The sequence below is a fragment of the Manis pentadactyla genome, chromosome 4 (assembly GCF_030020395.1).
Source record: "Manis pentadactyla isolate mManPen7 chromosome 4, mManPen7.hap1, whole genome shotgun sequence".
Lineage (NCBI taxonomy): Eukaryota > Metazoa > Chordata > Mammalia > Pholidota > Manidae > Manis > Manis pentadactyla.
This window is the reverse complement of record NC_080022.1, coordinates 15,306,044-15,328,476: the sequence shown is the minus strand read 5'-3', so window position 1 is coordinate 15,328,476 and position 22,433 is coordinate 15,306,044. Positions and strand designations below refer to the sequence as shown.

General features: G+C 36.2%; 1 protein-coding gene and 1 non-coding gene across 12 annotated transcripts in view; one reads left to right on the top strand and one right to left on the bottom strand.

The window, feature by feature from the left end:
• EIF4G3 (eukaryotic translation initiation factor 4 gamma 3) overlaps nucleotides 1-22,433 on the top strand; it is a 406,522-nt gene that overhangs the window by 30,246 nt on the left and 353,843 nt on the right. The gene's annotated exons all lie outside the window — the stretch shown is intronic.
• LOC118927153 (U6 spliceosomal RNA) lies at nucleotides 4,359-4,465 on the bottom strand. Its single transcript, XR_005030728.2, has one exon. It is a non-coding gene; the product is annotated as a U6 spliceosomal RNA (small nuclear RNA).

Below are 22,433 nucleotides of genomic sequence, written 5' to 3'. Positions count from 1 at the left end.
CTGAAGACTTAAGCTGAAGACAGATTATGATGCTTATCAGTACTTGTGTAAGCTCTTTTAGTGTTCTGCTGTGTTGATCCAGATACTCAAGATTTGCAGTTTGAGAACCCTGTGTTTCAAGGCTCAGGAAATAAAAGCTTGTGCTTAAGAAGCCTGGCCTGATACAAATGCCATTTGGAGTTTTTGAAAAGCTGGAACCCATTCTTTGTTTTCTTATGACTTATTTTATCAAAATTAATGGCCTGATAATTATTTTGCTTTATACTAATTAGATATTTTGCTTTATTCTAATTAAGCTCAAATGAATCTCAGTTTTGTTTTTAAACTTGTCTGCTACTCCAGTATACCAAGGTGCTTTTATTTCTGGAGTGTCCTGTTATATTTCATCTACAAAAATGATTGAAGTGAATGCTGTCATTGTTGTGGAAAGGGATGTTATCTCTAAAAGATTACTCACAGGTATTTGGAGCTCTGTTTGGAATATCAGAGCCATCTCTCAAAACAAATTGCTTCAGAATATTTTTAAATATTTTGTATGTTTAGTAAATGTTCAGTGTAGTGAGTTTTATTTTGTTACAAAAGCAATAGATGTATCTTATTACATATTACAGAAATAGATTAGTAAGTGAAATTCCATGTAGTTTCACTCCTCCTCATTAACCATTTTGTCTTTCTCTAGATTATTTTCTATGCCTATTTAACATTTTTTATTTTGACTAAAATTGGATCATATTGTATACACTTTTTCACAGTGTTTTTTTCCCCCTTAATATAGCAGAATAGTTGTCTGTGTCAGTAATACATGTCTCTCCCAGTTTTTGAAATGACTTGAATTCCTTAGTAAGGATGTTCCTTAAATTATTTTTAATTAAGTCTTTCTAATCTATTTGGGTTTATTTCTGTTTTCTTCTATTAGAAACTATATTGCACTAAACATTTTAGTACGATTACTTTCTGTAATTTGAATAGGTATTTCTGGGGATAAATTGTAGAAGTAGATCAAAAGGTATGAAGAAAAGTATGGCAAAATATGAAGCAGTTTGAAGGTTATGAACATTAAATATTAGCTGTTGTGTTTTAAGTGGTTTGTTTCTTGGTTCTGTTTAATCTTTGTTTTTCTTTCTTTTTTCTTACCTTTTACTTAATATTATTTTGCTTTATTAAATGTGTTCTTATTAGCCATTTTAAATTCTATTTTATAAGAAAATGGGAGAAATAAATAGAATGAAAGGGAACTATAAATATTTATAAAAGGGAAATAAATGGAATAAAAGGGAACTATAAATAGTTATAAAAGGGAATCAGGACTTTTTTTTAAAACCACAATTTTCCTATTTGGTCAAGGAAATAACACATTTAAAATACCAAATTATATAGCTAGCTTAGTCTTTTTTTTTTTTTTGAGAGGGCATCTCTCATATTTATTGATCATATGGTTGTTAACAACAATAAGATTCTGTATAGGGGACTCAATGGACAATCATTAATCAACCCCAAGCCTATATCTCAACAATCTCCAATCTTCTGAAGCATAACGAACAAGTTTTTACATGGTGAACAAGTTCTTACATAGTGAATAAGTTCTTACATGGTGAACAGTGCAAGGGCAGTCATCACAGAAACTTTCGGTTTTGATCACACATCATGAACTATAAACAATCAGGTCAATTATGATTATTCATTTGATTTTTTTTTTTTGAGAGGGCATCTCTCATATTTATTGATCAAATGGTTGTTAACAACAATAAAATTCTGTATAGGGGACTCAATGCACAATCATTAATCAACCCCAAGCCTAATTCTCAACAGTCTCCAATCTTCTGAAGCATAACGAACAAGTTCTTACATGGAGAACAAATTCTTACATAGTGAATAAATTCTTACATGGTGAACAGTGCAAGGGCAGTCATCACACAAACTTTTGGTTTTGATCACGCATTATGAACTATAAACAATCAGGTCAAATATGAATATTCATTTGATTTTTATACTTGATTTATATGTGAATCCCGCATTTCTCCCTTATTATTATTATTATTATTATTTTTTAAATAAAATGCTGAAGTGGTAGGTAGATGCAAGATAAAGGTAGAAAACATAGTTTAGTGCTGTAAGAGGGCAAATATAGATCATCAGGTGTGTGCCTATAGACTAAGTATTAATCCAAGCTAGACAAGGGCAACAAAACATCCACGGATGCAGAAGATTTCTCTCAAAATGTGGGGTGAGGTTCTAAGCCTCACCTCTGTTGATCCCCAATTTCTCACCTGATGGCCCTCCCTGCGACTGTGCCTGTCTTAGGTTGTTCCTCCCTTGAGGAATCTTACCCGTCTATGGCTAACCAGTCATCTTCCGGGGCCATACAGGGAAATGTAAAGTTGGCAAGTGAGAGAGAAGCAATATTGTTTGAAAAGGTTAGCTTTTTACTTTTTTGCAGATTTATGCCCTGTGGCTTCTATGCCCGGCATTTGTCTTGAGGTATCTTTACCACTTGGAAGAATTATGATACTCAGTAATTTCGATTTGAGGCACGAATTCTACTTAGGGGTTGTAATTATGAAGGAAGAAGAGAAGCTATAGAAGTAGCAGATGGAAGAAAACATGGGAAGATTGATTATTTCTTTGACATATCTTCTTGTAGTGTAACATAAGCATGTATAGGTTTTAAATTACTAATTAAATTGTGTGCCCACATTAACATAATAGGAATACAGCTACATAACCAAAGCAGACCTACAATTACCAGCCATATCCAGTGAAACCAAGAAAACCAGTTAGGCACTCTAGGCATTTGTGAAAACTTATCAATGATATGATGGATATTGTCTAACTGAATTTGAATATTTTGAGAAAAATCAGACAAATTAAAACAACACATTCCTGGGAACTGTTCACATCCCATATATTCTTTTAACAGTAGATAGTCTATAGTCGCAAGATTTTGGAGTGCTGCAACTTGCACTTCTCCTAATTCTTGGTTGAGTTCCGACAGTATAGATCCAGTCAAATTTGTTGTTTTACTGTATGCACAGGCCAGCTTAGATATCTCCCCCTTCATTCCAAAGGCAAGTCCAGGAACCGGTGGGATGAATGCAGCTACAACTGCAACAGCACCAGGATCTTTGTTGAAGTTTTTTGATGATCATCTTCTGGAATGACTCTTCCAGGGAATGTTGATGTTGGAAGTTCTTCATATCGTATCTTAATTCGTTTTCTGGGTAGCCAAATTAGGCTTTGATCCTCTGTATGAACACAAACAAACCCTTTGCCCACACTTCGATATGCCCTTTATACCATTGTGAAGAACTTATTGGAGATCACCACACAGGAACTGCTTTTTTTTTTTTTTAAGAGAAAGGAATATTATCAGAAAAATGTACTTCCATAGCTGATCATCTGACACCCTTTAAATGATCAAAATTAAGGATATTTAAAGCATGCATTAATCGGTGATGTGCAGTTAGTTTTATCCTATCAGGGAGTAATCCCCCTTTTCTTTCTTTTTTTTTTGTTATTAATCTACAATTAGCTTAGTCTTTTAAAAAATTTTTTATTAGCTGCATATTTTTTTCATGTTTTCTGTTTTCAGCAGATGTATCAATTTAAATTTTATTCCAAAAGAAGATAACCTTTAAAAAATATATGTAGAAGCTGCTACTGATGATAAAACCTTGAGTAGAGTTTTATGTGCTAGCTAGTGAATACTTGAATTCACCTCTAAATTGAGTAGAATTTGCTCCTTTTGAATAGAATATGCAAGTTTAGATAAGTAAAATTCATATGTGTTGAAGTGTGAGCCTATTGGAAAGAATCTAGTTGAATTACTTTGTGTCTCATCTCTACTGTCTCAGTTCCTAGCAAGTTTTTGATGGACAAATATGGTGGAATTGAAGGATCTTAGAATTACTACGGCAGAAAACCTTCTTTGAATCATACATGTCCCTCATCTTTGTTAATGCCTGTGAGCTCCTTGAGGGCAAAAATTGTCTTCTTTATCGGAGATGACAATTAGCAGATCGCTGATGGATTAAAACAAAATGGTAATTTTCATGAAAATGTGTCTTTATTCCTGACATTTGTTACTGTGGACTGATAGTAAATATTGAAAAATATTCATAAGAAAGTAATCTGTGAATCTGCATATTGCATTGTCTTAAAGTTTATGTCACTAAACCGTAGCTTTTAAAAGTAAATCTTTTTCCAGAACCTCATACTTACTGTAAGAAATTTAGACAACACAAGAATGTATAAAATCAAAAGTGTACTGTAGCATCTTAAATAAGCATTAAGTCTTTAATTTTTTTCTTTCAGTAGTAAGAAAAACCTTATATTTATACAGAAGGGAGTTTTTTTTCTTTTAAAATATGGAACGCCTTACGAATTTGCGTGTCATCCTTGCGCAGGGGCCATGCTAATTTTCTCTGTATCGCTCGAATTTTAGTATATGTGCTGCCGAAGTGAGCACAGAAGGGAGTTTTTTAAATAACAGAAATAGGATTGTGCTGTTTAACACACACTATTCTGCAGTTTACTATTTCCATTCAGTGTGTCACAGACACTCTTCTATAAAATTGCACAGAAAGAGAAGCAATTTGGTGAGTAGTTAAGAGCCCTGGTGTTTGGAGCTGGACTGTTGGTGTTGAATCCCAGCTTTCTACTTAGTGGGATGTTGGGCAGACTACTTTGCTGCTGTGTACATTGATTTTCTGTTTTGAAAAATGGGAATAGTATCTTAGGATTCTTTGAGAGTCATCATTAACATGTAAAATGCTTGGAAAATTTGCACATAATATTTGGCTTAAATGTAAGTTGTATTGGTAATACAGCTATTCCTCACTAAAAAAAGTGTTCTATAATACGGAATTAACACATTTATTAAACCATTCTTATATTGATGGTCAAGTAAACTACTTTAAAGCACCTTTCTTTTCCCCTGGATGATTATTTAAAGTGTTGTTTGTTTTTTATTTCAGTAACCCTAACAACTTTTTTTGCTCTTAATAGTTCCTTAGCTGGAGAACTTAATTGAAGCTTCAAAGATTTCATTAAATAGGGAAGTAATTAATATCTTTCAGTCCTAGCCCTGAATATGGCTGCTTTTCCCATTTTGTGCAGTTTGTAGATTAGTCTTGTTTTCAAATAGTAACCCATGTCATTCATTGCTAAAAATGGCTTTCCCTTCTTATTTTTTTATTAAGATATCATTGATATACATGCAATCTTATGAAGGTTTCACATGAGCAACATTGTGGTTACTACATTCACCCAAATTATCCCTTTCTCTCATTTTTATCTTTTTATAACTTGCTGCATATATAATTCTTCCCAAGCTATTGGGACACTGACTCTAAGTGAAAGGAAGAACATTTTATTGCTTCTACTCTGCTGTTATTTTTGTTCAGTGCCATCTTTGCAATTGGAAAATCAATTTGGTAGCTATTTCGTCATTGTGTTGTTTTTCCACAAATGTCTAGAGGACATTTTTTTTTTCCCCTGACAAAGACATTGTGATACATACACTCTTGACAAGAGAAGCCAATGTAAACCAAATTGGGATGATACGTCTAAGAATGTGAAAAATAATTTTTAAAGTCAGTAAACGAAGTTAGTTAACATTTTATAGACTTGAGTTACCCATTTTACTTGTTTTCATTGAAGAAAATGCCAACTCAATTAGCATAATTTTAGGGACCTGGTAAGGCTATGATAGTCACTCAGCCTTGGTTGTTCTTTGGAATCAGTTTTGTAATTAGAAATGTATATATACAGACATCTTCTGAATAATTTTGAATTGCAACTAAAGATTCCTGGCCTAGAAAATTGGAATGGTCAATTGTGAGTTAATTAGGTCTTGCATAAAATATAAGGGACATTGACTCAGCATCTGCTTAATTATTTGGATAGTACCTTTCTCACAGCTTTAGTACTAGCACAATGCTTATTGGATTTGGAGTGTTCCTTGTTAAGATCCTTGATTTATAGCAGCTAAGAAATTATGATTCCTTTACTTCTCAGTGGAAGTGTCTTTGAAGTTTCTTTTCCAGATTAATACTGAAATAGGGTTTGGCAAATTACTAGAGGAAGATGTTCGTTCATTTTGAAATAAGTTGGTGTTGGGATCTGGTTAAGTTAAAGTGCAAACCAGGTATTTTGCACCTGACATCCTCTTAGAACATGGAATTTTTTTTTACCAGTATCTAATTAGTTATATTGATGAACTAATGGGGACTGACAGCTTTTATCTGTTTTTTTCTTGCTGTGAAGTGAACTTTTTTAAGTCAGGAAAATTGTGTGCAGGGCTTTGTGCTAGCCCTGTGCAAATGAGTGGTCATAGTCCTGCCCCTTTTATCATTATTGAGGGTTATTAGGATTATTGTAAACCTGCCTAATATTTTCAAAAAATGATAGGTGCCATAGAAATGAATGTGTTAACATATTCTTTAGGGCATAATGGAGAGACTCCTTGATTTTAATCTGCATTTTTCCAGTAACTAGCATGTTACCAGATCCTGAGCCACTGTGGCATTCAGAGGTGTTAGGGATACAAGCTTTCATCTTTTGAGCATTCCTCTGTTGGTCCAGTAAACGTTGTGGTCCAAGAAGGCTGCTCCAGCTCTAGCCTGTACATTTGCATTCTAGTTAGCATGAAGAAGAAGGGAGAGGACAGAGATACTTCCTCTCTTAAAGGGTTCTTACCAGAAGATTCATATGCCACTTTATGTTTATTGAGGAAAGAGAAGAGAAACAAAAATTGGGGGGCAGTTAGTCTCTGGCATGTGGGTTTTTTTTTTTAGGATATGCCCACTAGAATGAATGATGGGCTCACTGTGGGTTCTTAGTCAGTGGTAATTTATAATGTTTTAAAATTCAGGTCTTTCAGGTTCACTCTTTGCATAGTCCTTTGCTCCACTGTATATACCCCAGAGATTTAAGGAGGAGAGGGTCGTAACTATACCTGTTAAGACAAACAGCTTCTTTGTAAATTAGCTTTAATCATTTGGAGCACACAGATACTCACATGAGACAATTAAATAGCAATTCATTAAAACTAAACAAGTCATATATTTGCTAGTGTTGAAAGGAAGGTAGTGAATGAAGTAAGTTTCTTAAGATATAGTTTGTCTGATACTTCTTATACCAGCCCATACACCCACATGTAAAAGAATTTTAACTGTAATTATTATAACCCAAGTAATAAAATTATATTTTAATAGTATGTTACATTCAACTTTAAGGTACTCAGTAATTCACCAGTAAAATCTTTGTTAGATATGTCAAAGAATGTTGAAATCCCTAGTAATGAACTAAAGAAATAATGGGAAAAAAATGCAGGATGAATCTTAACCATCAGTTAGTGCTGATGCCACTCCCGAGTTTATTACTACAAAATTACGGTTTTACTCCAGTATGTTTGAATTTTCATAAAGTTAATATTTTTGAAATATCTACTTAGCATGTCTGAATATATATGAATATTAGAAAGAATTATAGAAATAAACATAATGGAAGATAAAATATATATAGGAAAATAATTTTATGGCGCTAACCATTAATTTATTTCCTTTTCCTCTTTGTATTATCATAAAAGTTCTCATATCATTTGACGTACTTCACTGAAAGAAGATTCAGCCCTAGATTTGGTATTTCCTATTTTTATAGTGGAGCAGGTTTGAAATGTGTCTGTAGATATAAGAAATTAGATATATAAAATCCCCACAAAGGAGGGATTTGTGCCCTTTTGAAAAACAAAATTCAATATGTACTTAAGAATATGAGGCAGAAGACACCTTAAGCTATCAAAGTATTATGTGAAAACTGTGTATTTGTCGGTCTTTCTGTTTTTAATAACATCTTAGTATTTATTACATTGAATTTGCTTTTTGCTCATAGTGAAGTAATAGTAAGAGAACTTAAAATTACCCTTTTCATTCTATATTTTTATTTATAAGTCAAGATAATGAAAATCTCTTAAGAAATATAAACACTCCTACTTTAGTTTTCATTAAAAAACATGTTCAGGATGACAGAGTGATTCTATTTTTATTAGAGAAGCAAATTATTTCTCTCCCCTTAGTTTCACTTTTTGTGTTTATGTTCTAACCTTGTCATTGGAATTACTTTTGCATTAAAAATAATTAGTAAATATTTTCTGCTTTCAGTAGTTACCTGTGTTTGTGGCTTTATTGAAATCTGTTATGACTAGTAGGAATAAATAGATACTGACTGTGTGGGCGTAACAAATTTATGTGTTAGGAAAGAAAAAGTAAACTGTAGAATATGAGTAATACATTAGGGTTTGTAAGAAGAAACTTTGGGTCTCTTACATAAGACAAAACTTTGGAGTCTGAGTTTCTTGACCTTTTACTAGTGTGTATCAGTCCCTTTTAAATGTAAACTACTCTGATATTTTGGATATCAATATAGTTTGAATATTTGGATACTGTGATTCTGTGAAACACAAAAATTTCCTGGCTTTCTATGCACCCTGCTTTTTCTTTTCCCTTACTCGAATTGTCTACTTCTAACATCTGTTCTCTTTGGGGTTATTTTACTTCTCTGTGTTCAGTCTCCTCTTCTGTAAAATTGATTTATTAGACTAAATTAACTCCAAGGTCCTTTTTGACTTTTTTTATTAGCCTTTCTTTAGGGCACAAATAGTCCATATTCTCTTTTTCATCTTCCTAGAAATAGGCAGCAGCCCTTTTTGTTACTAAGGGCTTTCTTTTAGGCATAGTAGGGAATTATGTGGGGAGAGGTGGTTGATAACCAAATAAACCTTAGCAGTAAAGAATGAACAGAAATTTGAAATACAATTGATATTGGAGACAGTCTTACAGAACTTGTTTCCTTTGATTGCATTGCTTATTATTGTGGTTGGTGCACATTTTAAACAATTTTGTTCCCACCTTTCTCTCTCAGAATAATAATCCTGTTAGGAATGACTTAGTATGATTTACTAGGTTATTCAGGTGCCTCCAGAATCAAAGGGCACTTCAGACTAGCAGTGTCCAATAGAACTTTCTGTGATGTTGAAAACATGTGTCTTCACTGTCCAACATGGCAGCCATTAGCCATATGTGTCAGTGAGCACTTGAAATGTGAATGTGATTGAGGCACTTAATTTTAAAATTTTATTTTAATTAGCTTAAATTTATATTTAAGTAGGTACATGTGGTAAGTGGCTGCCATATTGGACAGCAGAGTTCCAGATTATCCGTTCAATCAGCAAATATTTTTTTGAACACTCAGTGTTATGTCCGGTATTGTTTAGGTGCCAGAAAATACTAGGATCTGACAGTATGCTGAGGGAGATGGACGATTACAGAGATAAATGTGATAGTGATAGTTGCTATGTTAAAAAAAAGCACAGAGCTCTTACAGAAGCTTAGGTGCTGATTCTCACCTAATTCAGGGTGAGGGTGGGTCACATTGGGGGTATTCTGTCAAAAGGAGTCTGGTGTGAAATGTCCCTTTGTATTATACATAGGTAGTGATCTTGAGTCAATCCTTGCTGTGTAACAGCATGGCCAAAGGATGTGGAACCACTTGGCCACTATTTTTTTTAAGTGTTAGGGTTCAGCACTAGTATTTTTTGCTTTAAGTGTGGACCTTGTATAGAAGTGATAGGTCTTCCTTTCTTTCTTGTGATGTGATTAACTTTCTCTTGTGAAAACCTCTACAACAGAACTTTAAGTCTTCAAGGCTGCAGTTTGGCTAATAAAGTAAGTACTTTCGAGTGAGTGCTTAAAAGTAGTTCAGGGCAGTTTCTAAGGCGATGTCTTCAAATAACATTTTGTGTTGTAAATTATTGGCAAGGAGACAGCCTTGCTTCTGTGATTCTTGGTCATATATTTTATAGACCCTTGGAGTCAAATTTTCAGGACTTTGGGACTTTTGGGTTTGCATTTGAATATTGAGTAGTAATAACAGTTCTTACAGTTTTTTTAGGACTGACTTATATCTTAGGTCTTCTGGAGATGAGGGAAATGTCTAGTCAGTTCTTAGGGCCCCTGGATATCAAGATCCATTGATAGTCTTTGGTTTGATCTGTTCAGAACCTTCTCAGCCATATACATCTTGTTGGCCTGGGGAAAGAGGACTGTAGGAATTCTGTCTTTCTGCTCTTAATTTTGGTCCTCATTTTCCTTTAGTTCACTCTTGAGGAACTGAAGTCAGTATGATTCATGTACAGAATGAATGAATTTTCATTGCCTCTCTCTAGACACTGAAGATTAAGAGCTTTGATTTTTAGCTCCAGGGGACAGATTCTGTAACTATGCACTTATAGCTAATTTAAATGGATTCCATTCATCAATAAACACCTTGTTTTTAGGATACTTGAGGTTTATTTATCTGTAATTCTTATAAAAAGAGTTTGAGTTTTGATGTTGTGATATGGTTTTGATGAACTTTGGTACACTGGGCTGTTTCTAGTGTAACTCAGCGTAATAGGAAGAAGAACAACTTTACTGCATATTAATCTAGAAAGTGAAGTTTGTGATTATAATATGTGTGGCTAATGCATGTCATTGTCAGACCATAAATACATGCCCCAGGTAATTAGAATTGACAACACAAGGTCTTTTAATCTCTTCATGATTGATTTTTTAAAAGATTGAATTTGGATTTGGTTACAGATTTAGCTAATATTTTTGAAATTTCAATCTAAGATTCAGATCAACTAATACTTAACTGAATAGTTGAGGTGCATTATGTATTCAATTTTGATTTTTTTATAGATATTTGGTAGAAATATGTGACCCACTAATGTAATTTTATATTTTCTAGTAGCCAAGTTAAAAAGTAAAAAGAACAGGTGAAATAAATTTTAATAATATAATCAGTATATCCAAAATATTACCATTTCAAGATGTGATCATTGTAAAAATTATTTTACATTCTTTGTACTGTGTCTTTGCACTCCAGTGTATATTCTGCACTTATAGCACACATCTCACCTTGCAGTAGCTGTATTTCAAGTGCTCAATAGCCCCATGTGGCTTAAAGGCTGCCTAGTGAACAGTGCAGTCCTGTAGTCATTTAAGGGAAAACACCACTTTCCCATCTGCTTTCAGAGGACCAGAAGTAGCAGAGGTGAGGGTAAGGGAAAGGATGAAGAGGAGGCACTGTATTGCAGGGAATACCAATCAGAGTGATGCTTCACACCTCCCACCTGGGCTACTTGCTTTACTAATAGCCCCTACCTACATCTATGGATAAATTTATTTTTTATCTGTTTTCTCCACTAAACCAACTGTTTAATGTGAGAGCTGTGCTTTTTGTTTCTGTTTCCCTAGGGTCTGTCAGTATGAAGCACAAAGCAGACACTAATAAACAAATGTTTACTAGGCATCTGTACAGAGAACAGGAAGCCTTAAGCACTGCCTGTGAAGAATTTTGGCATGACTTAATTGCATATCTGAGAGCTGGATTGTGTTATGTCACTCACATTAGTTATACCTCTGTGTGTTATCAAGGTTATTCCACAAATTGGGAATGGAAGAAAATTGGTATACAGTATTAGGAATAAGTCTGCATGTGAAGCCTCTAGAATTAGTGTAGTATTTTTTGCATTTTTATGCTGTGACAATTGCAGTAAGTCCTTTAACATTCTAATCATAATATTAAAAAAAAAAAATCCCTGTCTGATAGTTCCAGCATCTGAGTCATCTGTGAGTCTACCTGGGTTTATTGCTTTTTCTCTGTACTATGAGTGGTTTTCTTTTTTGTGTGTCTCATAATTTTTGGTTAAGTATTGGTATTGTGTGCAGAACAACAGTAGAGACTGAAGTAAATATTTATGCTTGGAAATGGCCACACCCCTTCTTCTGTTGGGCCATTAGTATAGGGTGTTGAGTCAAATTGGTCGTGAGTTCCCTAGTTTGGGGCTTCATTGTTGTCGTCATTACCTTCAGTACACCACAGGCTTCAAAGTCTTGTGGTGGCTAATGTTATCTCTGGTGGTAAAGGCAGTTGCTTGCTCCTTGGTGTTAGGATTGTGTGGTCCATCTTCAGTCTTTTACAGGCCCTATCCATCTGGGCCTCATAGATGGGGTTTGTTATTGTTCCTTTTCCTCCTCCCTGTGGAAGGCAGTGTTTATCCTGTTTTTGTGGTCATTCTTGGATGGGGTTTCCTGCCCTTTGCTCAGCATTAGATTTCTGTTTGGTGTGTAATTGTGGGACACTAGGCTCAGGATGGTTTCTTCCCCATAGGGATAGAAGTATTTGCTTATCTCCTTATTCTGGCCACTGTTTGCCAGTGTCCTGGGAGAGAAAGGGTTTGTCGCCCCTTCTCCAGTGGACTAAAGCCTTTGATTCTTAGGAGAAAAGGATCTGGGCAATCAGGTGGGGCTTTGTAGCTGTTCTTGGCAATGGCTAATTACCTCCTGACTCCTGTCCCATTGAGAGGGACTCTCTGTGGTCTTTTGCAGTTAAACCCAAGCTTTCTCATGGCACCCTGTGGAGGCCTGTAGAAAAGAGCTTGCAAGTTAGTGCATATTCCTGTTGTGTCTAGGGCACCCAGCTGGGAAACTGATGTGTTAGCCTACATTTAGCTTTTAGTAATTATTAAACTTTTAGCAGATTTTCTTTTTGCACCCTGTATTATAATGACTTTTTTTTCTTGTGGTCTGCCATGTATGCCCTGTCCTTTACTGGAGGACCTGGTCCATCTTTGGAATTCAGTTTATTTGGTTGCCTTGCAACTTCTTCAGTCTCTGGCTCGAGAAAAATTCTGGCCTTTTCTTTTCTTTTAGAGTGGATACATGTTCTTTGCAGTTTTTTATATCCTAAGCAGAAACAGAAATCTAATAGTAATCTTTAGAGTTAATTAATCTGTGCTAAACTTTATTCCAAGAATACAAGTGGTTTACAAAAATACTTGAAGAAGCTACATAAGGAAATTAAAGCAAAGGATAGGGATTAAAAAACAGGTAGTGCCCTCCCCGCCCACAAGAGTATTACATAGAAATGAATGTCAAGGATTCTGGATAGTTGTTGGATGTGGGTGGCACATTTGTATCTGAGCTTCATCGTGATCATAGCAAAGTTATATGGTTGACAACGCTCAGACTATTAATATAAATTCAATTTCATGGGTGCCTTTTAAATGTAGGAGGAAATATATTTTTACTGGCCAATCTAGTGGAGTGAATTATATAATGTATAAGACATCTATTTTTAATATAGATACTTGTCTTCACCTATACTATTTCTTTATTTAGTGTATTGTATGTACTTTTCTCACATTCTCTGCTGGGAGAGCTGGGTAATTTCATGAATATTAGTGCCTGGTAGTGTCATGTAAAATGCTAGCTATATGAAATAATTGCTGTTTGAATCTCAGAGTCCTTAAAACAGGCCATTAACATATTATTGCTAGGAAGCCAGGATGGCAGTATGGATAGGTGGGGCAAAGGAATTCATTATTTTATTAAACAAACATTTATTGCATATCAGCTATGTACCAGACATTGCATTAAGAACCAACAATAGAGCAGTGAATAAAACAGCCCTTTTCCCACAAAACCTATATTGTTGTAGGGGTAGAAAGATAGTACAAAATATGTAAAGTCATATGGTAATAAGTGCTACGTGGAAAAATAATGCAGGATACAGAGAAGTTGGAGAAAGCTGTTACTTTACATAGAGTGAACAAGGAAGTCTCTTCTAAGGGGAAATTTGAACAGAGAGATGAAGGAAGTGTAGCTTTACATTGTGGGGATATCTGCTTATCTGTAGGTGGAGTTAAGAGTTTCTCAGCCAGTGGAAACAGTAGGTGTAAAATCTCTTGAGATTGTCCCTCGTACACACATTTGAGGCAGCTGAAGAAGGCCAACGGAGTTCGAGATGAGGAAGTCAGAGGCAAGTTCACGTAGGCCCTTGCTGGAAATGGCAAGGATTTTGGATTTTATTCCGAGATGAGAAGCGATGGAGGGTTTAGAGCAGAGAAACCATATTTATATGGCTTTTGTTGTGTAATAATTACTCTGATTTTACATATGCCTACCCACCTCCCACCTAGAGTTTGTAATTAACATCTTACTGTACTGCTTTATCGTATGATTCCTTCTGTTTGTACATGCCAGGAAGACCTTATTTTCTGAAAATACTTGTTCAGTTTCCTAGATAGTATCTTAAATTTTGCTTTTAGAACATTGTTTTCTTTGAGCTTCTTGTGATAAAATAGGGATACTTCTAGAAGTCTCTAAACTGTTTTTGGTTATTTACTGAGGAATATTAATTGTGATTGAGATTCAGTCTTTTGCTATTTTAAGTGATGCTAAAGACACTTGATGACTATAAAGGTTGGGGTGGGGGGAATGCCAAGTGGGACAAAGTAGATTAGAATGCAGAAATAAGAGTTCTAAGGGCAAAATAATAGAACTTTCCTCTTAAGGTTTGTTGTTAATGAATTAATGTCATAGAACAGGCTTGGCATAGTCAGTGTCTAAAAATGTTAGCTCTAGCGCTTATTGTATGGAATATGTAACCATAAGACTTTCTTTTTTTCTGATTTTTAATTTTTAATTGAAATATAGTTGATGTACACTGTTATATTAGTTTCAGCTATACAACACAGTGGTTCACCAGTTGCCCATGTTATTAAGTCTGTACCCCAACTAGTGCAGTTACTATCTGTCAGCATAGAAAGATGTATTCTCCATTCTGTACTGCCATCCCTATAAACTAGCTTATGTTATGATTGAGAATTTTTGTGCCCCTTTATCCCCCTCCCCCTCCCCACCCACCCATCTCAGTCCCTCCCCCACAGTAACCATCCCAGTCACTTCTCTGTGTCTATGAGTCTGCTGCTATTTTGTTCATTTTGTTTTGTTTTCATATTCCACAAATAAGTGAAATCATGTGGTATTTGTCTTTCTCCACCTGGCTTATTTCACTTAGCATAATGCCCTCTAGGTCCATCCATGTTGTAACAAATGGAACGATATCTTTTTTATGGCTGAATGATATTCCTTTGTGTATACACACCACATCTTTTTAAAAAAATTGAAGTGTAATTGATATACAATCTTATATTGGTTTCAAATATACAAACAGTGGTTCAGCAGTTACCCATATTACAAATCCTCATCTCAGTTAGTGCAGTTACTATCTGTCAACATAGGAAGATCTTACAGAATCATTGGCTGTATTTTCCATGCTGTACTATCACACATCTTCTTGATCTGTTCTTTTGTTGATGGATATTTTGATTGCTTCCATGTTGTGGCTATTAATTGTAAATAATGTGGCACTAAATATAGGGGTGCATATGTCTTTTTGAATCAGGGATTTTATTTCCTTCAGGTAAATTCCTAAGTGGAATTACTGGGTCGTATGGTATTTCTAATTTTAGTTTTTTGAGGAACCTCCATACTGCTTTCTGTGGTGGCTGCACCAACTGACATTTCCCACCAACAGTGTAGGAGAGTTCCCATTTCTCCAACACTTGTCATTTTTTGTCTTTTGGATAGTGGCCATTCTGATTGGTGTGAGGTGATATCTCATTGTGGTTTTGGTTTTGCATTTCCCTGATGATTAGCAATGCGGAGCATCTTTCCATGTGCCTATTGGCCATCTGTATTTCTTTGTTTTTTTGTACCCTTTCCTCCTCACTTTACAGCTGAGGAACCTGATTCATAGACTAACTAACCAAGGTTATGCAGTTTAAGTGGTGAAACTTAGATGTGAATCCAAGTAGTATGACTTCAGAGTCTTCATTGTATTAAATTTATTTTATAATTGATATTTCTATTTGGGGCCTTTTTATATTTTTATGTATTTTACACTTTCTGCATATGGCAGTAGAATCAGATGTGGAAATCCTATAAAAATTTTTATGTGACATTTTGATATTTAAAGTCACATTTTTAATGTAATTATCTTTTCATAAAGTAATTTTTCAAATCTGTCTATCGATTTATTTATTTATTTTGTTATCATTAATCTACAATTACATGCAGAACATTAGGTTTACTAGGCTCCCCCCTTCAACAAGTCCCCCCCATAATCCCCATTACAGTCACAGTCCATCAGCGTAGTAAGATGCTGTAGAATCACTACTTGTCTTCTCTGTGTTGTACATCCCTCCCCATGCACGCCCCCCACACATTATACATGCTAATCGTAATGCCCCCTTTCTTTTTCCCTGCCCTTATCCCTCCCTTTCCACCCATCCTCCCCAGTCCCTTTCCCTTTGGTAACTGTTAGTCCATTCTTGGGTTCCATGTTTCTGCTGTTGTTTTGTTCCTTCAGTTTTTCTTTGTTCTTATACTCCACATATGAGTGAAATCATTTGGTACTTGTCTTTCTCTGCCTGGCTTATTTCACTGAGCATAATACGCTCTAGCTCCATCCATGTTGTTGCAAATGGTAGGATTTGTTTTCTTCTTATGGCTGAATAATATTCCATTGTGTATATGTACCACATCTTCTTTATCCATTCATCTACTGATGGACACTTAGATTGCTTCCATTTTTTGGCTATCATAAATAGTGCTATGATAAACATAGGGGTGAATCTGTCTCTTTGAAACCAGGCTGCTGCATTCCTAGGGTAAATTCCTAGAAATGGAATGCCTGGGTCAAATGGTATTTCTATTTTGAGCTTTTTGAGGAACCTCCATAATGCTTTCCACAATGGTTGAAATAATTTACATTCCCACCAGCAGTGTAGGAGGGTTCCCCTTTCTCCGCAACCTCGCCAACATTTGTTGTTGTTTGTCCTTTGGACAGTGGCAATGCTTACTGGTGTGAGGTGATATCTCATTGTGGTTTTAATTTGCATTTCTCTGATGACAAGGGATGTGGAACATCTTTTCATGTGTCTGTTGGCCATCTGAATTTCTTCTTTGGAGAAGTGTCTGTTCAGCTCCTCTGACCATTTTTTAATTGGATTATTTGCTTTTTGTTTGTTGAGGTACGTGAGCTATTTATATATTTTGGATGTCAACCCTTTATTGGATCTGTCATTTATGAATATATTCTCCCATACTGTAGGGTACCTTTTTGTTCTATTGATGGTGTCCTTTGCTGTACAGAAGCTTTTCAGCTTGATATAGTCCCACTTGTTCATTTTTGCTTTTGTTTCCCTTGCCCGTGGAGATATGTTCATGAAGAAGTCGCTCATGTTTATGTCCAAGAGATTTTTGCCTATGTTTTTTTCTAAGAGTTTTATGGTTTCATGACTTACATTCAGGTCTTTGATCCATTTTGAATTTACTTTTGTGTATGGGTTTAGACAATGATCCAGTTTCATTCTCTTACATGCAGCTGTCCAGTTGTGCCAGCACCATCTGTTGAAGAGACTGTCATTTCCCTATTGTATGTCCATGGCTCCTTTCTCATATATTAATTGACCATATATGTTTGGGTTAATGTCTGGAGTCTCTATTCTGTTCCACTTGTCTGTGGCTCTGTTCTTGTGCCAGTACCAAATTGTCTTGATTACTGTGGCTCTGTAGTAGAGCTTGAAGTTGGGAAATGAGATTCCCCCCCTCCCCCTTATTCTTCCTTCTCAGGATTGCTTTGGCTATTTGGGGTCTTTGGTGTTTCCATATGAATTTTTGAACTATTTGTTCTAGGACGTTGAATAATGCTTTTGGTAATTTGATAGGGATTGCATCAAATGTATATATTGCTTTGGGCAGGATGTCCATTTTGACGATATTAATTCTTCTAGCCAGGAGCATGGGATGAGTTTCCATTTGTTAGTGTCCTCTTTAATTTCTCTTAAGAGTGTCTTATAGTTTTTAGGGTATAGGTCTTTCACTTCTTTGGTTAGGTTTATTCCTAGGTATTTTATTCTTTTTGATGCAATTGTGAATGGGATTGTTTTCTTGATTTCTCCTTCTGTTAGTTCATTGTTAGTGCATAGGAAGGCTAAGATTTCTGTGTGTTAATTTTGTATCCTGCAACTTTGCTGAATTCTGATATTAGTTCTATAGTTTTGGAGTGGAGTCTTTGGGGTTTTTATGTAGAATATCATGTCATCTGCAAATAGTGACATTTTAACTTCTTCTTTCCCCATTTGGATTCCTTGTATTTCTTTGTTTTGTCTAATTGCCGTGTCTAGGACCTCCAGTACTATGTTGAATAACAGTGGGAGAGTGGGCATCCCTGTCTTGTACCTGATCTCAGAGGAAAAGCTTTCAGCTTCTCACTGTTAAGTATGATGTTGGCTGTGGGTTTATCATATATGGCCTTTATTATGTTGAGGTACTTGCCCTCTGTGCCCATTTTGTTGAGAGTTTTTCTCATGAATGGATGTTGAATTTTGTCGAATGCTCTTTCAGAATCTATGGAGATGATCATGTAGTGTTTGTCCTTCTTTTTGTTTATGTGGTGGATGATGTTGATGGATTTTCGAATGTTGTACCATCCTTGCATCCCTGGGATGAATCCCACTTGGTCATGTTGTATGATCCTTTTGATGTATTTTTGAATTTGGTTTGCTAATATTTTGTTGAGTATTTTTGCATGTATGTTCATCAGGGATATTGGTCTGTAATTCTCTTTTTCGGTGGGATCTTTGCCTGATTTTGGTTTTAGGGTGATGTTGGCTTCATAGAAAGAGTTTGGGAGTATTCCCATCTCTTCTATTTTTTGGAAAACTTTAAGGAGAATGGGTATTATGTCTTTCCTGTATGTCTGATAAAATTCCGAGGTAAATCCATCTGTCCCAGGGGTTTTGTTCTTGGGTAGTTTTTTGATTACCGATTCAATTTCTTTGCTGGTAATCTGTTTGTTTAGATTTTCTGTTTCTTCCTTGGTCAGTCTTGGAAAGTTGTATTTTACTAGGAAGTTGTCCATTTCTTCTAGGTTTTCCAGCTTGTTAGCATAGAGGTTTTCATAGTATTCTCTAATAATTCTTTGTATTTCTGTGGGGTCTGTCGTGATTTTTCCTTTCTCGTTTCTGATTCTGTTGATGTGTGCTGATTCTCTTTTTCTCTTAATAAGTCTGGCTAGGGGCTTATCTATTTTGTTTATTTTCTCAAAGAACCAGCTCTTTGTTTCATTGATTTTTTTCTATTGTTTTATTCTTCTCAATTTTATTTATTTCTTCTCTGATCTTTATTATGTCCCTCCTTCTGCTGACTGTAGGCCTCATTTGTTCTTGTTTTTTCAATTTCGATAATTGTGACGTTAGACTATTCATTTGGGATTGTTCTTCCTTCCTTAAATATGGCTGAATTGCTATATACTTTCCTCTTAAGACTGTTTTTGCTGCGTCCCACAGAAGTTGGGTCTTTGTGTTGTTACTGTCATTTATTTCCATATATTGCTTGATCTCTATTTTGATTTGATCCTTGATCCATTGATTATTTAGGAGCATGTTGTTAAGCCTCCATGTGTTTGTGAGCCTTTTTGCTTTCTTTTTACAATTTATTTCTAGTTTTATACCTTTGTGGTCTGAAAAGTTGGTTGGTAGAATTTCAATCTTTTTGGATTTACTGAGGCTCTTTTTGTGGCCCAGTATGTGGTCTATTCTGGAGATTATTCCATGTGCACTTGAGAAGAATGTGTATCCTGCTGCTTTTGGGTGTAGAGTTCTGTAGATGTCTATTAGGTCCATCTGTGGTAGTGTGTTGTTTAGTGCCTCTGTGTCCTTACTTATTTTCTGTCTGGTGGATCTATCCTTTGGAGTGAGTGGTGTGTTGAAGTCTCCTAAAATGAGTGCATTGCATTCTATTTCCTCCTTTAATTCTGTTAGTATTTGTTTCACATATGCTGGAGCTCCTGTTTTGGGTACATATATATTTATAATGGTTATATCTTCTTGTTGGACTGAGCCCTTTATCATTATGTAATGTCCTTCTTTATCTCTTGTTACTTTCTTTGTTTTGAAGTCTATTTTGTCTGAAACTAATAGTGCAACACCTGCTTTTTTCTCCCTGTTTTTTGCATGGCATATCTTTTTCATCCCTTCACTTTTAGTCTGTGCATGTCTTTGGGTTTGAGGTGAGTCTCTTGTAAGCAGCATATAGATGGGTCTTGCTTTTTTATCCATTCTGTCACTCTGTGTCTTTTGATTGGTGCATTCAGTCCATTTACATTTAGGGTGGTTATTGAGTGATATGTACTTATTGCCATTGCAGGCTTTAGATTTGTGGTTATCAAAGGTTCAAGGTTAGCTTCTTTAGTATTTTTCTGTCTAACTTAATTCACTTATTGAGCTGTTGTAAACACTGTCTGATGATTCTTTATTTCTCTCCCTTCTTATTCCTCCTCCTCCATTCTTTATATGTTGGGTGTTTTATTCTGTATTTTTTGTGTTTCCTTTGACTGCTTTTGTGGGTAGTTGATTTTATTTTTTGCCTTTAGTTAGTATTTGGTGGGTCTGCTTTCTTTGCTGTGATTTTATTTTCTCTGATGACATCTATTTAGCCTTAGGAGTGCTCCCATCTAGAGCAGTCTGTCTGAAATACCCTGTATAAGTGATTTGTGGGAGGCAAATTCCCTCAACTTTTGGTTCTCCAGGAATTGTTTAATCCCTCCTTCATATTTAAGTGATAATCGTGCTGGATACAGTATTCTTGGTTCAAGGCCCTTCTGTTTCATTGTATTAAATATATCATGCCATTCTCTTCTGGTCTGTAAGGTTTCTGTTGAGAAGTCTGACGATAGCCTGATGGGTTTTCCTTTGTAGGTGACCTTTTTACTCTCTCTCTCTGCCTTTAAAATTCTGTCCTTCTTAAGCTTTGCCATTTTGATTATTATGTGTCTTGGTGATGTCCTCTTTGGGTCCCTTCTGTTGGGATTTCTGTTTACTTCCGTGGTCTGAGCAACTGTTTCTTTCCCTAGTTTGGGGAAGTTTTCAGCAATTATTTCTTCAGATACAGTTTCTATCCTTTTTTCTTTCTCTTCTTCTTCTGGTACCCCTATAATGCGGATATTGTTCCTTTTGGATTGGTCACACAGTTCTCTTAATATTGTTTCATTCCTGGAGATCCTTTTATCTCTCTCTGCATCAGCTTCTATGTGTTCCTGTTCTCTGGTTTCTTATCCATCAATGGCTTCTTGCGTCTCATCCATTCTGCTTTTAAATCCTTCCAGAGATTGTTTTATTTCTGTATTCTCCCTCCTTAGCTCTTGCATATTTCTCTGCAAGTCCATCAGTGTGGTAATGACCTTAATTTTAAATTCTTTTTCAGGAAGTTTGGTTAGGTCTATCTCCCCAGATTCCTTTTCAGGGGAGACTGTCTTGGTTAATCTGGTGTGTATCAAATTCTTCAGCCTTTTCATGGCGATAGAGATAGTCGTGGGTAGTTGGCACGTGTCAGCTGGGAGAATGTCCCTTCTCGCTAGTTTGTGGCCTTTCTCTCCTGGCAGAACGGCGACCTCTAGCGGCTTGTGCTGGGAAGTTGCATGCAGATGGGGTTTCTGATTCCTGCCCAGCCGCTGTGTAGGAAGCTCCACGCGGGGTTGCTGTGGGCATTGCCACTCTCAGGCTGCTTCTCACTATGGCGGGCCGTGCTGGAGTGGCAACCCATGGGAGGCTGTTTATCGCCATGAGGGGCCTCGTAGCTGCGCTGCCGCCCAGGGGGTTAGGGTGCCCGGAGTTCCCCAGTTTCCCAGCTGCTGAGCTGATTGTGCCGGGACACCTCTGTCCAGCTGTGGGGTCCCTGTCCCTTTAAGACTTTCAAAAAGCATTCTCTTTTCTTTGTCCCAGGGGCACTGGCTGTGGGGACCCGCTCACAGGTCTTACTGTCCTGTTTCCCTAGTATCCAGCACCCCACACACTATATGTCTGTGCTCCAGTGTGGATGGCTGGGGCTGGGTGTTCAGCAGTCCTGGGCTCCCTCTCACTCCCCGCTCCGACTCCTCTCCTCCTGCCGGGAGCTGGGGTGAGGGGCGCTCGGAGCCTGCTGGGCCGCGGCTTCTATCTTACCCCTCTGACAAGGTGCTGGTTTCTCGCAGGTGTAGATGTAGTCTGGCTGTTGTACTGTATCTTCTGGTCTCTCTTTTCGGAATAGTTGTATTTGTTGTATTTTCAAAAGCATATATGTTTTTGGGAGGAGATTTCCACGGCTCTACTCATGCCACCATCTTGGCTCCTCCTCCATCTGTATTTCTTCTTTGGAGAAATGTCTTATCAGGTCTTCCACCTATTTTTTAATGAGGTTATTTGGGTTTTTTTTTTTTTTTGGTGTTGAGGCATATGAACTCTTTATATATTTTGGGTGTTAACCCTTTATCAGATCAATCATTTATCCTTTTTGCCTTATTGTTCTGTTGATGGTGTCCTTCGCTGTACAGAAACTTTTTAATTTGATATATTCTCACTTGTTCATTTTGAGTTTGTTTCCCTTGCCTGGGGAGATGTCTGGAAAAAAATTGCTCATGCTTACGTTCGAGAGATTTGGACCTCTGTTTTCTTCTAAGAGTTTTATGGTTTCATGACTTACGTTCAGGCCTTTGATCTATTTAGA